At 35.3% G+C, this 24,917-nt stretch overlaps 1 protein-coding gene across 3 annotated transcripts in view; it reads right to left on the bottom strand.

Moving 5' to 3' along the window:
* LOC111507622 (acyl-CoA Delta-9 desaturase) overlaps positions 1 to 24,917 on the bottom strand; it is an 85,985-nt gene that overhangs the window by 55,436 nt on the left and 5,632 nt on the right. The window contains exon 1 of one of the 3 annotated variants that reach the window (XM_074183056.1): positions 22,685 to 22,861. The exons of 1 other annotated variant lie outside the window; for it this stretch is intronic. The gene's annotated coding sequence lies outside the window, so the exon portion shown is untranslated. Of the gene's footprint in view, positions 1 to 12,824; positions 12,981 to 22,684; positions 22,862 to 24,917 lie in introns of those variants that run through there. One more of the 3 variants, XM_074183058.1, reaches the window with a different exon arrangement.

The raw sequence follows: 24,917 nt of genomic DNA, 5'->3' as shown, positions 1-24,917 counted from the left end.
GTTCATGTTTGGTAAAAAAATATTGAAATTAATTTATATCTTCTAAACGGTAATAGATAGGTATAGGGAAATAGTATATGAATTTGTTGACAAAGTGATAATGAATCATAATATGATATTATATACGGGGTGTTCCATTTGAAAAATCAAAGAAGCCGCTACTTTATAGTAGAAGCGACAACGCCGCTTCGTCTGAAATATTTTAGGCGTGTAGGTCATATTGATTTATGCATACTGTGAAATTTTCAGGTTGATCCGTTAAATAGTTTGTCAGAAACGGCTAATTAACGCTCATCATGAAAAGCCCTGTATCTACTCACGTCAATTTTGTCCGACTTTGATATTTTCTTCTATTCGAAAGATAAGAGGGGAGATATTTTACGTACGCATTGTGTATCAGCACGTATTATATCTACATTACCATTTTTTCGCTTTACAATCAAAGTTATCCTACTTCATATTCCATGTGATACTATTCATTTTGATTTATTTTGCACTTGATTGTCTATATTATCTTAAGTGAATGAAAGTGAATGATAATATTCATTATTGGTTATTTTCAAATTGAAATTATTTCGAATAATGCATATTTGGAGATAGCTTCTTATTGTTATTCAATTATTTTCTGATTGGTAAGATAAATTCATAGAGACGTGGAAGAACAACTAACGATAATCGTTTCATCGATATGATGTAATGAAAAAATTCATCGGATATTATTTATTCATAGTTTGTGAAATATTTGAAAACTATGGTTCATAGGAGAAAAGCTTTTTGTAGGAAGTTTCCAACATTTTTTTGTATGGAGATGTGTATAAAAATGAAGAAGAAAGTCAATTAGAATTTCTCGCACAAGTCCAGATACTTCTGTCCAAAAACTGTTATCGGAAGTATTGCGTACAGTATTTTTTCGGCAACCCTGTAGAATAACAATCGATGAAACGTAGATGTTTCGAAAGTATTTCGTGTAATTCAATATAACAATATGAAATTGGCAATATATACCTGATAATATTTGACAAATAGTATTTCAACAAAGTTTCGAAGCAACTTGATTACTCATAATGTTTCTGTTTTATCAAATCAAACACATTTTTTTCCAACCGCATTAATATGACGCTCCAGTATTTTCCGTTCTGTACAAAATGGCTTCAATGTTATCATTATAGCAGACACTTCTTGATTCACAAAATAAATACGGCTAGTGGAACGGCTTTAACATACAGTACATTTCTTTAATGTCCCCCCTATATTTTCTGAACGAGTCAACTCCAAAAATTGAAATTTGGGATGAGGAAATAAATGCATGAGTACTTTTTTTGAAGTAAAATTGACAGATGAAACTTTCAAGATGGCGACTGGGCGCCGTCTGGGAAAAAATTGAATGGAAAGGGGGGTCTTGATGTGTCATTTTGAAGCTCCTGGCGAATACTTCACAACCCTAGAATATGAAGTCAATACCTTCACCTACTACAAAATGGAGGTAAGGTTTGTTAAGTTATTTTTTGTTTATAAAAACGACAAAAAATGTCAGTACGACAATGAACATTAGGTTTGTTCTGGTTCTATCATCCCAAAACGTTTGGAAAATGCGCAAGACATGGTGCGTACAAACAAAATATCTCAAACAGTCCGAAATAGTCTCAGACACTTGTTTAAACCAGAACGCTTTTGAGGAGACCACTGTGCCACCTATCGTATATATGAAGAGATGAAGACGAGAAAATACTATTAATCATGTCCATTTTGTTATGTAGCGTATCCCTATAGTCAGTTCAAATATTATCTACCCTCAATCATCAATTATTCAAATCAAATATATAAAAAAAAATCCTAGCAAATAGCCCAAACAAATTTCCACATGAATGCGCATGAGCAACGGGAACAGTTCTCAACAGTTCAGCCTCGAGAGCAAGAACGATTCGGGACGGTTCAAAACAGTTTAGGATCATTTCGCAATCAAAACTAAAACAGAGGATTATTTATCAGTCCGAAATTATCCTCAATAAACCAAAACGCTCTATATCAACTGCGCATGATCCTGACGTCCTAGAACCTGAATTTCGCAGAACCAGAACAAACCTATTATTGTTCAGTTAGAATATTCTCCTTTAGTTTTTGGTTTTACTAGTAGAAAGGTACCACGTCAACAATCTCTGAAATGGTCAATTCTGGTTCATTGGAAGAATAAATTGAAGATATTTTTATTGACGGTGCGACGCGTAACTTTCACGAGACCGAAAGGATTTTCAATGAACGTTTTCCGAATCGTCCTATCTGTAGAAAATATTTGAGGGAACTTGTATACAAACTCACAACTACCGGTAGTGTACATAACAAAAAGCCCCCAGGTCATCCGTCCATTCCGGAAGAACAGCAAGTGCAAATAATTGGTGAGATGGTAGTAAATCCTCAGTCTACTTATTTCATCGCGAATGTTTGTGAGGTGTCTCCTTCTACTGTGTGGAGACTTTTGAAGAGAAATAGTTATCCTCCATGCAAAATTGAAATGGTTCACCAATTAACTGAAGATGACCCTGATCAAAGAACAGAATTCTGCGAAATCATGACGGACACCATTGCAAGGCATCCTATCTATCTCCACAGTATTTGTTTTAGTGACGAATGTACATTTATTTTAAACGGCAATGCTCATGAAAAACTGCCGTTATTGAAGTGACACCATCCCTCACGTTTTCCGGGAAACAGATACTCAATATCCAGAAAAAAATTAACGTTTGGGCAGAAATATTGGGAAACCATATTGTGGGACCTCTATTCAATGATCAAAATTCAACAGGGAAACTGTATTTGAATATGCTGGAAACTATTGTTGACCCTCTCATTACTGAAGTCGTCGAAGGGAATCCTATTGAATTTGACATGGATATTGTATTCCAACAAGATGGGGCACCACCACATAACTCCAGACAAGTAAGAAACTACTTTTCCCGGTCGGTGGATACGCCGTCGAGGTCCTACAGAATGGCCAGCCCGCTCGCCAGATTTGACACCTTTGGACTTTTTTTATGGGGCTATTTGAAGCAAAAGGTGTACGAAACTGAACCTGCTTCAGAGAATAATAAATCTTTGTAGAGATTACTGACGTTACTGTGTTCGAAAATGTTCGGCGTGAACTATTGGATAGGCTATTCATATGTCAAGAAGTTCAAGGTAACCATTTCGAGCATCTTCTGAACTGACCTCAAGCTTATTACCTCATATTATGTAGTTAAATGTCAATGTATTCAGGCAATTATTAAAAGTTCCACCATTTTGTAGTAGTTGAAGATATTGACATTATATTCCAGGGTTGTGAAGCATTTGCCAGATGGCGCCCAGTCGCCATCTCAAAAGTTTCATCTGTTGATTTCACTTCAAAATAAAGTATTCATGCATTCATTTCATTATCCCAAATGAAAATTTTTTGAATCGTCCCGTTTAAAAAATATCAAAGAAATGCACTGTATAAATTATCGTTACGTAAATTAATACCAGATAACTCAGTGGTGTCAAGTGAGTGGTACGACATGATTATCACGGGTTTCACGAGTTCAAATCCCAGCGCAATTTTCTCTTTTTGCTGTTAGTAACAAAATACTGTCATTCGTAAAAGTACCAAAATTAGAGGTTTGGACAATCATGAGGTTTTATTTGCCAAAACAAAGACATTTTTGTACAAGTGGAACACCCTATATACCACGCCGCCCATGCCACACAAAGAAAATTCCGACGTTCGGTAACTAGTGTTTAGCCATTCGAATTGACTTCGTATATACTATATAGATAGCTAAATTCCAAACATGCAAATGCCACATCGCAGGAATCTTGCATTATATATATTACGTAATATCAACATACTGATACGATTGAGTAGGAAAACGTAAATCACATCACATTCATTTACATAAGATAGAATACGTGAAGGTTAACTTGTTTTCAATCCTGTGAGTGAGGTGAAAGAACGCTGCCTTACAAATGATCTGAACAGAAAATGAAGATTCAAACGCAAGGTTATTAGAAAAAAATAATCAAGAGCGAAAATAATAAAATTCTGGTGGAATCCACTGGGTGGGTTTGAAGTGTATCTTTATACATTAAGCAGCTGTCGTAGAACTCGAAACTTGTGTGGGCTAACAGTTAACAAGGTCTTATCTTTCAACATGCGATTCCTAGCGCCCGAAGTCAAATTATAAGAAAATACAGGGTGCCGCTACTTTATAGTAGAAGCGACAACGCCGCTTCGTCTAAAATATTTTAGGCGTGTAGGCCATATTGATTTATGCATACTGTAAAATTTTCAGGTTGACCCGTTAAATAGTTTGTCAGAAACGGCTAATTCACGCTCATCATGAAAAGCCCTGTATATGTGTATATATATAGTTGTATGTGTGTTTGTTTCATTTTTTATATATGTATATAGTAAAGTATCTGTCTTAAGTGTCCGATCTATGTTATACTGTGGACCGTTATTATTGTTTTATATAATTTTCATATTTTTATTTATGACATGTCTTATATCATGTAAATGATCGAAAAGACGAATAAAGTTATTATTATCATTATTATCAAACCTTATCTCGCACACGTTTAAACTTTTGAGAGTTGTCGTTCATAGGGGGTGGGGGCGACAGCTGGTTAACGGAAAAACAGATTTTAACAGATTAACAGATTTCAACTAAAGTTCAGTCTTGAAGATGATCACTTGGTGATTGAAACACCTGTCGATGTGTTAAAAATAACGATCGATGACCATCTAATCGAGGCAACACTTGATACCCATCACGATTGATATTCCATGGCTCAGGGATCGAATTGAAAAGGTTGACAAAATATTCAAGATATTTCCCCCTTCAAAATAACAATCAATGAAACCGAGCGAGTTTTTTGCTATATTCAGGACCGTTTCGTGTTTATTGGTTAACCCTGTACAACAAAATACCCCGCGTGCAGTCCGGCCCTGCAGTGACATTCAACGCACTCTTTGATTCCGTAATGTATTCTGTCATAAAACTATAGCTGTAGCTGAGTTAATTAACGTTTTCCTTCTAGAAGTTGTCATTCGGAACAGCTTGGCTTATTAAAAATTCATTAAACAGAACGATCACGAAGCTCATTCATTCAATTATTGATGCGGGGCAATATTTCATTAAAATGGTTACAAAGAAATGTTAGATTGCGAAATAGAAGAAATAAAATGTTTCAAGTGAATATTCTTGAATATAAAACGTTTGCTTATCGGTGAAAATATAAATAATGTAAATTAGGTATGAATATTACTGGAGTTTTTTTCCCAACACCAAATCGTTATTTTTAACACCTCGACACGTGTTTCGATCACCAAGTGATCATCTTCAAAGAGGCAGATTAAACTAGTAACTAACGCGAAGCTAACGCTATTTATGCTATATAGATATCCCATACAGGTAAACCATCCAGGTGTACCACCCATACAGGTATACCAACAAACAATTAATTTTACAATTTTGCTTCATTTATTATTTTACAATATATGTTTAACTGTTATAGCTGTATATAGAACAATTTTCAGCTATATAAAAATTAATTTCACAATATTGCCTATCTAAATTTATTTTTGCAAAGTGTCCTTATGTAGTAATCAGTAAACCCAACAACATTATTTTAACAAGCTATATAGTATGCTCTTTGGTATAGGTCCGTCATCGTTATTCATAATATTATTGTGTCCACTTATTTCTACACTCTCATAGGCATCTAGTTGCCTATTGTTGTTAACTTGTCTAACTAATCTTAATGAACTGAAGTCTATGGAATAGTATCGTTGCAAAATATGACGGACGACTGCTGATTTTTCAGGTCTTCCATATTTTAAGTGTGATATGTGTTCCTTATATCTTACGTTAATAGATCTTTTTGTCTGTCTATAATATTTTGCATTGCAGTCCTTACATTCAATTTCGTAAATTCCTGAATTTTCCGAATCCTCGACTTTGTCTTTTGGACTTCCCAAAAGGCTCTGTAGTGTATGGAGTCCAAGTGTTTTAAAAAACAAGTCATACACTACAGAGCCTTTTGGAAAGTCCAAAAGACAAAGTCGAGAATTCGGAAAAGTCTGGAATTTACGAAATTGAATGTAAGGACTGCGATGCAAAATATTATGGACAGACAAAGAGATCTATTAAAGTAAGATATAAGGTACACATAGCACACTTGAAATATGGAAGACCTGAAAAATCAGCAGTCGCCCATCATATTTTCCAACAAAAACATTCCATAGACTTCAGTTCATTAAGATTAGTTAGACAAGTTAACAAAAACAGGCAACTAGATGTCTATGAGAGTGTAGAAATAAGTAAACACAATAATATTATGAATAACGATGACGGACCTATACCAAAGAGCATACATAGTATATAACTTGTTAAAATAATTTTGTTGGGTTTACTGATTACTACATAAGGACACTTTGCAAATTTAGATAGGCAATATTGTGAAATTAATTTTTATATAGCTGAAAATTGTTTTACATACAGCTATAACAGTAAAACATATATTGTAAAATAATAGATAAATTAATTTAGGTTGGTATACCTATATAGGTGGTACACCTGGATGGTTTACCTGTATGGGATATCTATACAGCATAAATAGCGTTAGCTTCGCGTTAGTTACCAGTTTAATCTTCCTCTTTGAAGATGATCACTTGGTGATCGAAACACTTGTCGATGTGTTAAAAATATCGATTTGGTGTTGGGAAAAAACTAATATTCATTACAATATTCATTACTACACCAAAGGTTCCAAACAGTGCATCACAAGTAAATTAGGTATGTAAATTAGGTCTTTTGCAGTTGTATAATTTCTCATAATTGATTAATTATTGAGGGGATACCTTATTCATTGGAAATCAATAGGTTTGTTGAATATTGATGGACTGGGAAGAAATTTATCTTTGTTTCGTTATACTTAGACGCCCAGTTTCTGGATATAAAGATCAACAACAGTAAGAAATCCAATCATTGACTACCTGAAATTCTCTTACGTTTTACTCAATTGCTGGTTTTTTTGTCACTTGTTCACAAACAATGTGTGTACCGTGTCATAGACTTGAAGAATTACGATTCTCAACAAGTAAGCTTGTAGAATTTATGCGAGCCACCATATGAGTAAAGGCTATATGTAGGTGTCTTATGAAGTCATTGGTATATGTCACAAATAAAAAGAGACCTAGAAAAACACCTGACTCAGTGATAACCGGTTGATATGAGATGTTTTATTACTCGTTGGATTTTCACTTCAGATAAAACTATAATTGAAAGTGAATGATTCATATCTAGGAACGATCCTATTTTCAGATAGGGAATGGTAAATATTAACACGGCCACTTCACAGCAAATGCGATAACATGAAAATAGTTAACTGACAAGAGATGTCAAAATGTGTTTTTATAGGTCATTTCTGCCCTCCAAATATGAGTTGCAGTACTCGTGCTTCTAGTTCCCTTTCAGTGGAAGAGCTTCATAAAGCAAGAGCCCTATCTAACCCTCTACGAAACTCGTCATCACTTGGAAGGATCGATTGCAGCTTGAGAAATGTTTCTTATGCAGATTCTGTGAAATATGTTCTTTCTTACGAATCAGTAGAGAGTTGTCCTGAAAATCTTGGGAAAAAAATTGGATCAGATAATTTAGGAAACACTTGCTACATAAATAGCATTTTACAAGTGTTGTTCACGACAAAGAATTTTAGGAAAAAGGTTTTAACGATGAACGAGAACGAGAATGTTTCCTACTTATTCACTAAACTCAAACACCTGTTCATGCAGCTAAAGTTCCGTAAGAATGTATCATCTTTCCCGCCAACCGATTTCCTGGAGTCTTTGAAATCCACTAGATACTCGTTAGGACAACAAGAGGATTGTTCCGAATTCTTGGGGTTCTTGTTGAATACTCTTCGCGAGAAAAAATAGCAGAATCAACACTCCTGACCGCTCTGGATTGAATGATTCCGTACTTTGTATTAAATGTTCAAGAGTAGGAAAAAAATATGTGAATTTTTGGAACGTCAACTAGCGCTTCCTAATATGACTAAAACCAGTCCATGCAAAGTTTGTTGTTAAATCATCTGAAAATGGAAATTTTAACAGGTGGTAATCGACTGTATTGCCAAACATGCGCCAAACTAACTGACTGTTATAAGAAAACAAGTATATCTAAGGCACCAGTCAATCTAATAATAACACTGATGATCTCCAAACATGACTCAACCGCTGACGGAAGCACCAAACTCTCACGAAGGTTCGAAATAGATGAACACTTCACTTCAGACCACTATTATAATCTTCATGCAGTCATGATTCACTGTGGTTCTGGCGTTCAATCTGGTCATTATTAAGATAGTCGTGTCACGAAGTGTTCTGCCAATATATTGAATTCATTGGATCATCTGATGACACCCTACATTTCGTTTTGTGAAAGAGAGGACACTGGCAGATCAAGATATCCAGATAATGTGGTGCTACAGGATTTTCCGGGTTTTCCTGCAGATAAAAAAGCAAATGCGCCACTGGAATCAATGAAGTCACCCCGGAGCGCCAATTAATTTTTGTTGTTGTTTTATAGAAATATTATGAAAACAGGACAGTTGAACAAAAAACTTTGTTTGTTTGAAGGTGATTGACAATGTTTCGTTGACGACACCTTCATAATATGGAACCATGGGAATACTGAACTAGACGCCTTTCTGAAGCACATCAACAGCGTGAGACCTTCCATCACTTTCACAATGGAGAAGGAAATCCACAATGAATTGCCATTCTTAGACGTTTTGGTGAAGAGGACCGACACTAAGTGGGAAACATCTGTGAACCGAAAACCCACTCATACGGGACAGTATCTGAACCACGAATCCAACCACCATCAATCGACAAAAAGAGGAATCATCAAGACTCTATTAGACCGTGCTTTTGGGCTCTGTAATACAACGGAAGGTCTCGAGAAGGAACTAGACATCATCAAAAATGATCTTCAGCGGAATGGATACTCCAAAGCGATGGTAGAAAAGACTTTGGCTAAAAGACAGCAGGAGCCTCGCAAGGAAGAGAAGCCGTCACAACCAGTGCTTGCACTTCCACACATCAGAAGATTATCGGAGAGGATAAGAAGAATTGGTTCCAAGTACAACATTAGAACCTGTTTCAGATCCGGTATATAACACTATCCGTAGCAGTCTCACGAAAACCAGGCCCCCAAACGCGGAGTGCGATTCCAAGAATTGCATTTACCGGATACCCTGTGAGTGCGGAAAATCCTATATTGGTGAAACTAAGAGGCCATTGAATGTTCGCATTGCCGAGCACAAGAAGCACACACAGCGAGGAGAAACCAGCAAATCAGGAATAGCAGACCATGTTTGGACCCATCAACACACCATCGAGTGGTCCCAAGCTGAGATCTTGCACAGAGAGGAACATTGGTTCAGGAGAAAATTTATGGAAGCCGCATACATGTTGTCCAACAACGTATTCAGCCAGGCCAGCGTAGATATACGAAACATATGGAAACCCATCATCAAACAAAAAATGACCAACTCCCGCCAAAACGGTCATCTCTCACGGAATCAGTGAAGCGGAAAATGGAAAGTAGAGAAAGTGAAAGTATTTCACCGACCTATAAAATAGTCATCTCTCGGAGGAATCAGTCCAGTCATCACCCGAAGACGATTGTAGATACCAACAATCGAAACGTCGTGAACTAACGTGACTTGGAATCTCTACACTTTTTTATTTTTTTTATTATTTTCTTTTTTCATTCCTTTAATTTTTATTTATTCAATTATTATATTTTTACTTGTAGGTTATTTCACTATCATTTCATTTCAGGTTTATTGTTGCTTAATACAATTGTTATTTTCAACTATTCTTTTTAATTATTCTTTTTTACTTGTTTCAGGGATTTCAAATCATTTTATATAGTAGACAATGGAAGTCCGAACTAGTGAAATTCAAAAAACTTTGTATGATATTTGTGTTAAAGTTTTATTTTGAGCGTGAAATTGTTCAACTCGCTACGCTCGTTTAGCAAATTTTTTCACTCGCAAAATAGAACTTTACTAATAGCTATAACCTAGTAATGAGCATGTCATGAGCACAGTTATTATTTACACATCATACATTATAAACAACATTTGTTAACCTTGGTTATGTATAATTCATGAGGATATATCTATATCTGTATGTTTCAATATAAATCTAGTCATTACGCCACACCTGTTACCCATTATAGTGGAGGATTTTGAGATGTAGGTGATATTTTTATGACGCAAAATATGCCTCTTAACATATAACTTCAGTTGGCCAAGAGAAAATGAACGATCTATATTATAATTCAATATTTTGTATACGAAAGCAATTTTTTTCGTACTGATTTCGAGTTTAGTTATAATGAGTTCATTTGTTAAAGATTCAAAGGACGAGTGCCTCCGAGATGTAGCACATTTTTTGTAATATAAAATGAAATAAATTCCTTCTGGATTACAGCAAATTCCAATCGACTCATAACTAGGCTATACTTTGAAGATTTGATTGTTTGAATATTTTTTAGAAGTCACAACTTGACCGTTTAACGAGACCTAAAATTGTTTGTGCTTTCTGGCAAGTATCTCTTATATGCTTCTCAAACGTTAAATTTGTTTGAAACGTTATTATTTCGTCCTCGCAGTTGCTGACCATTTATCGAATACTGAAATTCGTGATGATTTTTAGTTTTGCTGGAAGAAACCACATGGCATTTATCAATTTTTATTACAGTCTGTTGTTTTCAGATCCATCAATCAGATCAGATCAATGTAGAGATTTGAGATCGCCTTGTAGTGAAATGAATCTGATCTATAATCAATTTTTCTGAATATGTTGCAATAATCGGCATATAAAAGGCAGTTGCTTGACAGACAATCAGGAAAGTCATTTATGAACAAAAGGAACAGAAGGGTGCCCAACTTTGATCCCTGGGGTACACCGGACCTTGCGAAGGATTTCCCTGATTCTCTTCTTCTGTAATATACATGCTGCTTTCTGTTAATTGAGTAGCTCAAAATTAAATCTTATAGTTATTATCTGCCACAAAAACTTTGGTTATTATTTTCAAATAATATTTTGTCTCTCATAACTTTTGCAGATTTTTATCTCGTGTTGTTTTACTTCTCTGCCAGAGTACAAATACTCATTATTTTCTCTTGCACATTCCGAATATGAGAAGGCTAAATTTCTCAGTTCATTTCGTTTTTCTTTGATCTTGGAGTAGAAAACATCGGTATATTCTAGTCTAGTTTACAGAATGAGTATTAAATTTCATAGATGACTCAATAAGACTAATAAGACAAAATACTCTATGAGATATTCACAAAGGAAAATTTCAATATCAAACGATTATTTACCTCAAAGCGCTAAAATGATGAAACATTTTAAGACTAGGCTGTCAAAACTGAGACTTACAACGGAAAAACGCTTCATCCGAATAGCTATAAAATTCACAGCGATAAAACCTACAGCCAAAAAATGAACATCTATCAGTCATTAATGAAATTGATTTAATTTGTACTTACATCGACGCATTCAGCTAAGAACATTCCAGAAAATATCATTACGGAAGATAATGCTCTCAGTCGAATGTCCTTTTGTTTGAAAGTACAATTATTAAAGACACCTTGTTCAAATATATGAAAAGAAAACGTAAATGACTGAATCCGTATTTTTCAAAGATGGAATTTCATTGTTGAAATCTATCGTGTCTTGACTTGAGACCGCTAAGCCGGCACTCACCTGACTGACTGACTCACCTGACGCGGTTAGACGCATTAACTTTACTTCCAATGGAGCTGCCTTAATATTTTAACAAGTATTTCGACAAAAAAAATCTTCGATTTGTTAAAATGGTGATTTTTTTCAAAAAAAAGATGACACGCATAGGTGGAATGAGTCTTCTTTATATAGAAATGTAGGCTTTCACGTCTGGCGTGAGCTCCACAAGGAAGAGAAGCCGCCACAACCAGTGCTTGTACTTCCCTACATCAGAGGATTATCGGAAAGGATAAGAAGGATTGGGTCCAAATATAACATCAAGATCTGCTTCAGATCTGGGAACACTGGGAACACTATCCGTAGCAGCCTCACGAAAACCAGGCCACCAAACGCGGACTGCGATTCCAAGAATTGCATTTACAGAATACCCTGCGAGTATGGAGAATCATACATCGGTGAAACTAAGAGGCCATTGAAGTTATTTTTTTTATTTTCAGCTTGTATTGATATTTCAATTTTTTTTTTATTTTTATTTTTTGTTGTTGCTTGTATTCCAGTTTTTTATTTAATAAAATTGTTATTTTTTTCAGGTAATCTTTTTACAAATTATTTCAGGGGTTTTAAATCAATTCATATTAAATTAGACCATGGAAGTCCGAACTGATGAAATACACCACATAACATTGTCAACCACCTTCAAACAAAAATTTCAAGTGTCATTTTTTCAATTAGAGTCACTGTTCGCCAACCCTTAGGGCCGCCATTGATAACAAGGTATAATGGAACGTCCCTTTCTATCATGACTGTAGGAAGAAATCTACTACCCCGAAACGATTGTAATAACTTTTAAATAAAACACCCTCACTATCAAATAGTATCAGTAACGCAGGAACTAAATTTATCTGCACCGTTTGGAATCACATCACATGAAAGTAAAACCTCATCAATCCTTCAACATATGAATACGACAGTTGGTTGAAGAAAAAACCCAATTCAAACTTAAATGTTGTATGAAGCTACTACCAATTCCTGAAAAGCTACTCACCAAACGGATTCGTTAATATAAATTTATAACGCACTAGTTATCACTGTGATGAGTACTAGACCACTGAGTTATTTTCAGGCTATGATCCTCCGAGATTCCCAATCTTGCTCAATCATTCAAAGTAATCGACTAAATAATAGTTTCGGCGAACACTGGTAATGGTGCCACTTGTAACGAACGATAAGGCTGAATTGGTCCAGGTGTGATGATTTTCGAAACAGATTGTAGCTTTACAGAGATATACTTTCTTAGAGAGCATGATTATTGTGTATTAAGTGATAAAAGGAGAATTTATTGAATAGCGAACAGGCCACTATAATAACATTTATAGTATAACGGTATAAATGATGATATTATAGGAAATTTACAATGATAAAGTACTCATCAATAATCATCATAAATAAAAAATTCATCCAGTACTCTAGATGTCGATGACATCAGTCATGGTGTAAATCAGCGTTTCCCAAACTTTTTTGCCTGGGGACCCACCTTCAATGTGGATTTTTTTTCTTGATTCTCATATTAAATAATATTAAGTACAATTATTATTTTTAATAATATTTTTATTATCATTATCGTGATCATTCACTATTGAGGAATATACCTCAAAAAGAAAAAGCTAAAAATGATATGATCTTAAAACTAAACAAATACAAAAAATGAAAAAACGAGACTTATGTAACTAATGTGACTTGTGGAGCTGGTGCTTACGATTTACAAGATATTCTATATCTGGGTTGAAAGTTGAAAGGTGAAAGCACTTTTCACACAAAGCCTTTTTATATATTCATTTTTTCAATATACAAGTTCAGAATACCCTCTCACACAAATATTTGGTTGAAACCCCATCAGCTCTTTTAAGGCTATGTTCGAAAAAACTGGATACTCTTCCCTAGCCTTTATCCAAAAACGGAAAAAAAATCAAAAGTATCAAGTGTTTTCAATCCCAAATTCCTCCCGCGGCCCACTAGTGGGTCGCGACCCATAGTTTGGAAACCACTGGTATAAATAATATGACGAAGTGAGTTAATAAATGCCTGAAAGTTAATGAATATATCTTCGAACATATTTGAAATAGTTTTAATATTTTGTGTGAAGAAACAATGCAATATTTTTGAGTTATCGCTCGTTTATAAAACATTTAGAACAAACAACTTTTGATTCATTATTTATTCATCTGAAATCCTGTATACAATAAAAACCATGCCGACAAATAATAAACTTTATGTATAGTATATCCAATCCTAATTGGAACGGCAATAAAAATAAGAGTACAGTCATAAACATTTCTTGCCTGTGGCCCCTAGTCGCCCAGATAGTTAGTAAACGTGATATCAAATGTAGTTGAGGCTCGGCTAGCTCGACTGGCTGAATACTAATTTTTTGTCCGTTTCACAATATTTCTTTATCAGTGCCGTGTGTTCGTGGGGTTAGGTGAGGAAGTGGGTGGTTTTGCAAACCGGTTTTTGAAAAATTTTTCTAGAGATCAGTTACCCTAACACCAAACTGATATTTTTGGACTCGACACGCGTTTCGCTAACAAGCTTAGCATCTTCAGATGAAGAAAATTGATACTGTATTTAAAGATAAGGGTTAGCTGTTTATATAGCTGCAGTTTTTTGGTCCGATGTGGACTTTGTTTGTTAAATGATGATTATCTTAATTGATTTTTCGCTAATTAACTAGTGGAACCACTACCTGCAAATTAATTTGTCAACAATAGATTAAAAAGCAGACAAGCATTGTCCAACTCCGACAAGAATATTTGAGACGAATGAAAAGCTACCGAGAATCCAGCAGACATATAATCTACCTCGACGAAACTTGGTTTGACACCCATGATGTTTTCTAATATGGTTGTGCTTTGAACACAGCTTCTTCAATGGGAAAACGTATTATAATTTTACATGCCGGGAATGAAAGTTGTTTCGTACCTAACGTTTTTCTTCTGTCAGCCAAAAATTTAAAAGATTCGTCTGCTGATTACCACGAAGATATGACTGTGGTTTTATTCGAAACCTGGTTCAGTGAGCAGCTTCTCCCAAATATTCGGTTATTGTTATGGATAACGCTTCGTATCATTCTCGGTTATTGACCACAATACCCAACAATAACACAAAAAAAGCAGATATTGTTGATTTCATGCGAAATCATGACATGGAAATACCCGAAAAGATTCCAACGAAAAAGTAATTACTGGCGACCATAAAACAACGTTATTTCAAAAAAGAGTATATTATTGATTCGATGTGTGAAACACGTGGTCATATTCTCTTACGTTTGCCTCCACACTATTGTATGTTCAACCCATATGAAATGGTTTGGGCCACAATGAAAGAAAGCTTGCGGAAATGTAATCAGTCACCGACTTTGAATGCTGTAATGCTTGACAATATAAGGCGAGTGGTAAATGAAGTAGGTGATAGTGATATGCAGAAAAACCATATGGCCCACGTTATAAAAGAAGAGAACAAATATAATGTGCAAAGTTCCATAAATTCGATCGTTATTCAACCCGATAATAATTCCACCTCATCCGAATATAGCGAAGAATTTTGATTTTTCCAGCAATTTTGTTGGTTTCTATTATTTTGTAAATATATGTTTGACGAGAATTGAGAGTGATTATTTGTGTTTTCATTGTATTTTAGAGTTTTCGACTCGGAAATCAACTACCTTAAATTTCGAAGTTTTTCATAATTACCCATGGTGAAAAAAATCAGTTGGGTGATCAATTGCTATGATCGTAAGAAAAAGTAACTGAAAAACTACCACTGAAAAATAATATGCCGACGCCTATGTCGAGGCGGAAAATTCTTCTCTGTGCTGTTCCAATTGGTATTGGAAATACTATAACTGTTTCGTAGCCCGTAGATTCATGGTGGACATGCGCATGTTTTATTTTTTCAAGAAAAACTGAAATATCTTGTGAACGGTTGATTTTTATAATAAGGAATGTTTCAGACATCATCGATAATTTCAAAACTATCCTAAATTACAGGGTGTTCCATTCGAAAAAAACTGAGTTTCGGCCAATTTTCATATATTCTCAATTAGTCATCGATCCCGAACACCTTGTATAACATTTTGGAAATGTTACTTCCTACAAGACGATGTAATGAAGTACTTTGATCCTTATTCCCATTTTAAAATTAGGAAATGACACTCTCGCTTACAAGAGTGAAGGTTTCACACTGGTGTTAGGATCATAACTCGTAACCCTTTTTTAAATATTTTTCTGCCCTGATGTAGGTACATTTTCGATGATCCACTCTGAATGTTTCACATAAATATCTATAACAGCCATACGCATACCAATCGATTCTCATCAAATCAATTACTGGTAGCCAGACTATAATTGAACTGTAATTGAAAGCAATTGATTTTAAGTACAGTTGAACCATATTAGTGAATTCAGATACGACACAAACACAAACCTATTGCCGAGAAAATGAGGAACTAATTGCTGGCATGTTATAAATCGGTCTATCAACAACAAAAAGAATATGGAAAAGTTTGAGTTTTGTTTCTTTAAACAATAACAATTTCTGAGTTCCGTTTCCGATGTGGTGGTGGACGGACGTGTCGATAGCGACCGATCACAAAGAAGGTAAGCGGACGCCATTTTTGGAGACGGAATTCAGTTTGTGTTGTGATGTCCGCCGTTTTATAACGAGCCAGCAATCGTAAAAATAATAGTGTTAATAAAAATTGTTTGTGTTTGTGTAAAATATTTATAATACTTGCTCCCATTCACGCCGGTTGGAGGCCGGGGTGAACCGGATGTCCACGTGGGAGTGGGATCGCAACAATACTATTTTATGAAGAAGAAAATAGTTTAATTTCCAAGAAAAGTAGAGCCCATTTCGGACACAGACTTGCAAACTGCAAGACAGTCTTTGTCCCCCGACGAAGCTTTTGTAACAGCCAGTTACGTAACAGGAGGAGCATTGGTCAAATGCGCCTGAAGATAGGAAGCAACGACCATCCAAAATAGAGAGAGAGAGAGAGAATCACAATTTCTAAAGACTGCGTTACCTCGAAAACCGTTACTAACGATATAGTCCCACCTCAAATACATATATATTTCGTCAATATCGTGGCAACTTCAGAATATAATTATTATTGCCTCTGAATATCATCATTTTGTATTTCAGGTAGAACTAGTTTCATAGTTTCACTCTGTGTCCAAAATAAGGAAGGCGAACACAGGAAAATTGCAACCCATGTGGTATACACACACAGGAAAAAGGTGATCAATACAGAGTTAATTGGAATCATCTCAGAAGTCTAGGGAATTCCGATCAGTTCTGTAGATATTCCAAAGAAGGTTTAATTTTTTTTAGACGTTATCTAAGAAGATACTAAACACACTTTCTCGTTGCCACTTTTTACGGTGTACAAGACGGCGTTCACAGATTTTCAATCTGTCGTTTCGTGGCAAATATAATTTTTTTACAAGGACCGGAAAAAATAATCACTCAGTACCTATAATTTATCCTTTTTTGTCGGAGCAGCGAATTCAATCAAATCTCCTGAATACTGTCATCTTTTTAGTATTCAGTTTAGGTTTTATCACCATCAGTAGCGTCAATATCTCTACAAATATTTATTATTCTCTGCCGTATATCCAATATTGAAGCAGGTTCAGTTTCGTACACTTTTTGCTTCAAATAGCCCCATAAAAAAACGTCAAAGGTGCCAAATCTGGCGAGCGGGCTGGCCATTGTGTAGGACCTCGACGGCCAATCCAACGACCGGGAAAAGTAGTATCCAAATAGTTTCTTACTTGTCTGGAGTAATGTGGTGGTGCTCCATCTTGTTGGAATACAATATCCATATCGAATTCATTAGGATTCGCTTCGACGATTTCAGTGATGAGAGGGTTAACAGTAGTTTCCACCATATCCAAATACAGTTCCCCTGTTAAATTTTTATCAATAAATCGAGGTCCTACAATATGGTTTCCCAATATTCCTGCCCAAACGTTAATTTTTTCTGGGTATGTGTTTCCCGAAAAACGTGAGGGTTGGTGTCACTCCAATAACGGCGATTTTGTCTGTGAACATTCCGTTTGAAACTCGTTAATGATGTATCACAAGTAGGGGGTTTGCAATTTAAACTTTTTGTGTTTTGGTGGGTGGGGCCTAGGGGGTTGATGGGGGTGAGTTTTCTTTCATGTCACTTTAGTTCCCCCTCACTATCCCAGAAACGATTCCAAGCATTTTTCGATATCAGCTTTCGTTCGTGAGATAGCCCATTGTAAGTTTCAAAATTGACACAATGTTGATGGTATTTTCCTTCTCAAGATAGTTGATGAATATTACAGCACGCACATCCCAAAATACCAAGGCCATAACCTTTCCAGCCGATTGTTGTGCTTTCCGGAGCTTTGGATAAAATTCACCAGTTGCTCTCCACTCAGATGACGATCGTTTTGATTCCAGAAGGAAGTTATGGATCCATGTTTCATCCATTGTCGCATATCGACGCAAAAATTCACTGACACTGCTCAGAATAATTATAATATAATAATATTCATTCACACAAGAAAAATAGGGTATAGTTCAACAGAGTATAGTTTAACAAATACAGCATTACTGTGAATAAACAAGAATATACAGTTGGTACTGCTTGTGTGTGGGCGTATACACCATGAGTACTTACAAATTATTCGAGAGTACTATAGGTATAACTGCTTGGTAGCCGAAGGCTTTACAGAAAACGGCCCAAGCGAAGCTCTCTGGCTTACAGAAACAGGCATGTCTGGTGTCATCAGTGGTGTCATCAGTACCACACCGTCAGCGGCCATGGAGATCCTTCTAGATCTACCTCCTGTCCACATTTTTCTGTAAAGAGAGGCTAGATGGACTGCATACAGACCTGTGCACATTGCTTATTGCACAAATCAATTCAATGCAAAGTGCAACAGACTGTTGATTGAAATTGGAAGTCACAGCATTCTGTAAATGACCTCTGACCTTATGCCTCCAACTATCAACTACGAACTGTCTTATAAAGTACTATTCCCGAGTAGAGAGGACTGGATCCTCCGGGAGAAGGAAATATAAAGAGCAGATAGCTGTTGGTTCACAGAAGGATCAAAAACAGCTTCCGATTCTGGTGCAGGTGTTTTCAGTCGCAGACCCAGGCAGAGTTATCTATCTGCGTAGGAACTTATGCGACTGTATTTCAAGCGGAAATTTACGCTATTGATTTGTGTGCGGAGAGATTGGATAAATCCAACCTCACTCACAAGTCAATAAAAGTATTCTCGGGCAGTCAAGCGGTGTTGGAAGCTCTTGGCTCCTACCGAGCAACGTCTAAATTGGTAGAAAACTGCCAAAAACGACTCTCCTCGATAGGAAGACTCAACAGATTGTCTCTGGTATGGGTTCCTGGCCATACTGGCTTGGAAGGCAATGAAGCTGCTGACTCTCTTACGAAGGAGGGTGCTGTAAGCGGCTTCATTGGACCAGAACCTGATTCAGATCCGTACTGTCACCATCTGACCTGAAAGACCACTCACCATACAAACTAATCGGCTTCGTTAAGAAGATGGGTTAGTTGACCGAGTGTGAATAGGTGTGAGCCACAATAAACCCTTGTGGGTTGCGGTGGAGGGTCGGGTAGACCCACTCATTTTAGACCTACCTACCTACTACAGGTACTAAAATCACTTACAATAAAATCAAGTACACAATTATTGTGAGAGCTGAATAAGTATAATTATTAATGCAGACTACCATACAATATATTTATGAAAAAATTTTAGGATTTCAAAATACTGGAATAGAGCGATATACAAGTACTAAGTGCACTTAGGATAACATTATGAATATCTAAACTTACTTTCAATTTTCAATTATTGACCGTATATAATGACGAGGCGATTGTTTTATAAATAGTTTTAAATCTTTTTTGAATCTCAATGCTGGCGTTTCGTTTTGCAGTGTTTCGGGAACGAGATTAAATACTTTTGGTGCTAAATATTGATAGCATTTTTGGCCTACTCAGTTCGAAGCAAAAGCTACTAAATAACAATTTTTTTGTCTCGCAGTATAGGTATGAGGTTCAATAAGTTCGGTATTATTGAAGAAGTGAGTTGTAGCGATGTGGTAAAAGAATATTTGTCTGATATTAAAAATCTCAGACTCTTCATAGAGAGCATCACTCGGGTATCTGTTGTTTTTGAAAAGTATCCTTCTTAGGAATCGTTTTTACGATTCCTAAGAGTGGCTTTTAAAAGGTTTTGGAAACCCCTCCCCATCCGACTGTTCCATATTTTTGGTAAGATTCTATCTAACTTTGGTAAAGAATTTTTAGCTGTCTGGTTTCAAATATGTCTTCTATCCTTCTGAATCTATATAGAATACATCGTAGTTTTTTTGCTTGATAATTTATATGTGAGTTCCATACCAAGATACTTAGTTTTATCTGCTGACATAATGGTGAAGTTTTTACCGATAGAAATTTGATTGAAGTGCGGTGAATAAGTTTTATTGCTGCTGAAAGGTAAGTAAATGGTTTTTCCGAAATTAATTGACAGCAATCTATAATTCAGCCATTTTATTTTCTTGGAAAAGTCATTTTGGATTTCATGTTTTAATTCCTGTCAAGTGTCACTTTCATAGAACAGGACAGTGTCGTCCGCAAAACTTATTATTTCACATTCAGCTCCTGTGATGAATAGATTATTCAGACTAGGGGCCCTAACACGGTACCTAGTAGTACACCACATGTAATCATTTGTTCCTTGCTAATGTGGTTTTGAATTCGCACTTGTTGTTTTCTTCCAGTTAAATATGATTTCATAAGATTGTATACTGTACCTCTAATACCCATATCCTCTAAAGTTTGCAATAGAATGGAGTGATCAACAGTATCGAAGAAGGCTTTTGCCAAATCTATGAATACTCCGATGGTTTTTTACAGCCTTGTATATTCGAACTGTAATTTTTTTTATAGCACCCTGAGTTGATTTTCCTTCTTTGAATCCCACCTGTGAATCAGAAATGAATTCAGTCGCTTCTTTATTATTTTCTCAACTAGACGTTCTTGTTTTTGGTCAACAGTGAGCTCGCGCGACACTCATAGTCGAATGCTCATACAATATAAAACCAACACGTTCATTTGACATTTTTACAATGTCAGCTAACTTACGCTTGAAAGGTTTTTTCCCATCAAGAAGCAGTGTGAAATCAAAACACGATTTTTTTTTATCCAGTATTTTGAAAATAACGAAAGTAGTGTCTCTCTTAACACAATAACTCACAAACTTATGGGTAGAATATCATAAAGGTACAACAACTTTCTTCTGAAGGTTAGTACTAACTGGAAAAGCGGTGAATGCAACAAGACTAGCGCCATCTACGTGTTAGACCCGAAACTTTTCAGCCCAGGTAGTATACTGATACTGGCGTATGTCAGTATCCATAACCAAGCCAGGATTTCAAGTTGTGTTACTGGCCTGCAGTTCCCATTATATTGTTAGGTATGCCCTATTTTCAATCTGAGTCGATTTATGTTGTTTTGAAACAGTTTTCCCGGTCCTGGAATAACAGTTATTGCCTTGAAGGTTCCTAGGCAAGTCATCAGATTCCCAGTATTCTTTCTGTTCAATGCTTTTTGAATCTCTACATCTAGTTCGAGATTACATATGGATTCCATACTAAATAACAGATCTTTTGGCTGAATTCAATACTAGTTATGATCTCAAAATTTCAGTCGGCAACGATAAAAGAACTTGATCTTCACGTTTATGTCGTGATTACTTTCAGAGGATACACTACAAAAACACACTTTTGTCTATTTTCCACTATATTTCTTTATTGTTGACCGGTTTCGACTATTAGATACACCATTTTCATCCTCAGTGAACATGAATTTCCACAAAATAAACAAGTCGTCAATCGAAGAAATTACTTTCAGAATTTTCTTTGAACTTGAAGCATCCACCAACCTTTCTGGATCTGGCAATGTTATATAAACGGCAATCAAATCAATTGAGAATAATGAATTATTCATATGAAATATGTCCTTCGTTTCGTCTTTGAGGTTGGAGTTTCAAGATCTGTAAATTGCTAACACCAGCGTTGAACCTTCTTGTCTGGATTTTTTTATTCTTTCTTCTGAGTAAACAAAAACAATCAAAACATGACTTTCACCTCTGATAATATATCAGTGAAATTGGTATTAGTTGAATATTTGATAATTGGGAAATATAATCTACAGGTGCGTTTCATGTTGTTTTCGTAACATCACGAATGGTAAATCATTTTTTAAGATGAATTATTGAAGATATCTGTCTTTAGGTTGAATACTGTACTGAAGCATGAACAGTAATTATAATAATTTCATTCACAACTATTTTTAGTCGCATTTTTAACAATCGTCCTACGTGAATCCCAACAAATATTTTAGAAACTCCTTTATCAAAGGATGTGGCAACTCCGTCAAGATTTTAATTAGTATTATTAACCACCACCCACAAACTTACGTCATTATTCGCGAGCGATGACAGCACGATTCAAGCCTTTCGGATGAAAACAGAAAATGACAAGTCGAATTATAAATCAAAAATCCCGCATCCAAAGTAGGCGTCTGGCAGTCTAATTGAAATAACTCAATATACCTACAAATAGGTATACCGCCCAATAACAAATCATACTGTTACGTATAGAAGCTGACAAACTTGTTGCCAAAACATGGCATGTTTTGAATGCATCATATGAAGTTTATAAGTAAAACAATGTTATGTAAGTTCAGAAATCAACTAGATTTTTGTTGATGAAGTATTTGACTGGTTAACTAGGATCAGATGTAAAAAACCATCGTAAAAACACACTAGTTTCTCTTACCTTCAAAGTTGTAAAAACAGATGGAATTAATTTAAAATAGCGATCAAATCCTGCACTAGTTCACAACACACTGAGTCTTTTTGTTTTTTAGTGATGACAACACAAGTAGTAACATTCTACACAATCCTTCTAAGCAAACCGCAATCTAAGGAAAGATTACTGGAACTGAGCACTTCTGAACAGCGCTGTTGCCAAATTGGAGGCGTAAGTCGCTACGCAAGGAAAGAAAAAACCGCTATGGAGACAAAAATTCCGCTACGGTATAATTAAAACCGCGCATGTACAATGCAAAACTTTTCTAGTGTTATATCCACTAATTGACCTATACCAGGTGTTCCTTGCGATTATTCAAGGGTATGAATCTGCATGAAAAAATAATTATAGGTTGTTATATAAACACGAAAATATGAGGGATTGGAGTTTAAAGAAAAAGATGGAAATTATTCAATAGTTGAGATATTTCAGTGTTATTTGGTAAGTAGTGACAGTTAGTACAAATTTTTATTTTTCAATAAAAAGAAATTCCACTTGAAACAGTTGCGCGGGTACTAGAATTGACATCAATTTTTTTGAAAAAAAAAATGATACGCCTATGAATTTTTGTCATATAAAATTTATTTTCGCACTGTTCAACTGATTTGGGATAAAAACGTTTCATTTCTACGATACGTCGTTTTCGCGTTAAAAATCCTTGTATCATCTGAAAACTTTTAGAAAAATGTTTTTGTATTGAATTCGATCTTGCTGTTTTGTAAACTGTGCAATGAAAATCTCACAAAAACGTGTTACTTGAAAACCTTATGGATTCTCATAGGCCAATTCCATCATATAACGTTTTACTCAAAAATAGCGCGTCTAAGAAAAAACTCAAAAGAGAGATTTCTTGTTTGAAATTGAGCATGGGATTCGAAAGTGATATTCATTCGGAAACAAACATTTAACGCATCGGTAAATATCCAAGTATGATCGAAATCAATACAATTAAATTTTTCAATAATTTCTTGGACAATAGGTTTTTATTTATTGTTTGAAAACTTTATACTGTAGGAAAAACCAAAAGAGAACTTTTTTTTCCAAATTGAACGAGAAGTTCTAAAATAAATTTACATAGGCGTATTATTTTTTACTTCAAAAATATCGAAGTCAATTTCCGTACCTAGGTATACGCCAATGTCGAAGTTGAAAATAAACTTTCCATTGAAAAATATGAACTTTTATCAACTGTCACGGCTTATCAAATATCACTTGAATATGGTTTCGAAAATATTTGGTAGTTTTAATTTTCCCCTTAAAACTTGAGGTTGAGATCTATTCATCTTTGTTCTCTTTTATTCATGTTTATCTACCAGACCCTCATGATGTAACAAGTCAAAAATTGTTTTTGTTCTCTTGAGTCATTTCCCTATAAAAAGGTCCGTGATCGAAATACACAATCATAAAATAGCCTCAATATCACAAGCGTCTACCTAAAATGTGTTCAAGCTCCACTGATTTTAAACGATTTAATACAGAGCAAACTGAGAATCAAAACACACTTTTCATGCCAAATCCGTAGTTTCAACTTCACACCTTATTCAAACTGAACATACAAATCGTGCTTTTATATTCGTTTGACTATTGAGCGAGTGATTGCAATAAACTGCTGCAATATTAAAACAGTTTTCAACAAAATATTAAATTTCTTTTAAAAAATGAACAATACTACTAACTTTCTTCGGAAAAATAAACACATACCATACTACCTATCTCAACAAAAATAAATGATTTCAATAACTATTCCATTGTAAATTTAATATGATAATTAAAAAAACAGTTCATTATTTCGGACTTCCATTGTCTATTATGATATAATGAAATCAGCTGAAAAATAACAATTATATTAATCAAAAAACTGAAATTACCATGGAATAAAACAAGCAACAATCAAAAAATTGAAACGAGATGAAAATTAAAAATTAAAAGATTCCAAGCCAAGTTACTTCACGACGTTTCGATTGTTAGTATCCACAATAGTCTTCAGGTAATAACGAGATCTAACTATTTATAGGATATTCGAGAGCTAGGAATCATCAAAAATGACCTTCAATGGAATGGTTACTCCAAAGTGATGGTGAACAGACTTTGGCTGGAAGAGAGCAATAGCTTCACAAGGAAGAGAAGCCGCCACAACCAGTACTTGTAGTCCCCTACATCAGAGGAGTATCGGAAAGGATAAGAAGGATTGGGTCCAAGT

This window comes from Leptinotarsa decemlineata, unplaced genomic scaffold, assembly GCF_025532065.1.
Source record: "Leptinotarsa decemlineata unplaced genomic scaffold, Ldec_3_MD MMD2_tig00026330_RagTag_RagTag, whole genome shotgun sequence".
NCBI lineage: Eukaryota > Metazoa > Arthropoda > Insecta > Coleoptera > Chrysomelidae > Leptinotarsa > Leptinotarsa decemlineata.
This window is presented reverse-complemented; position numbering and strand designations above follow the sequence as displayed.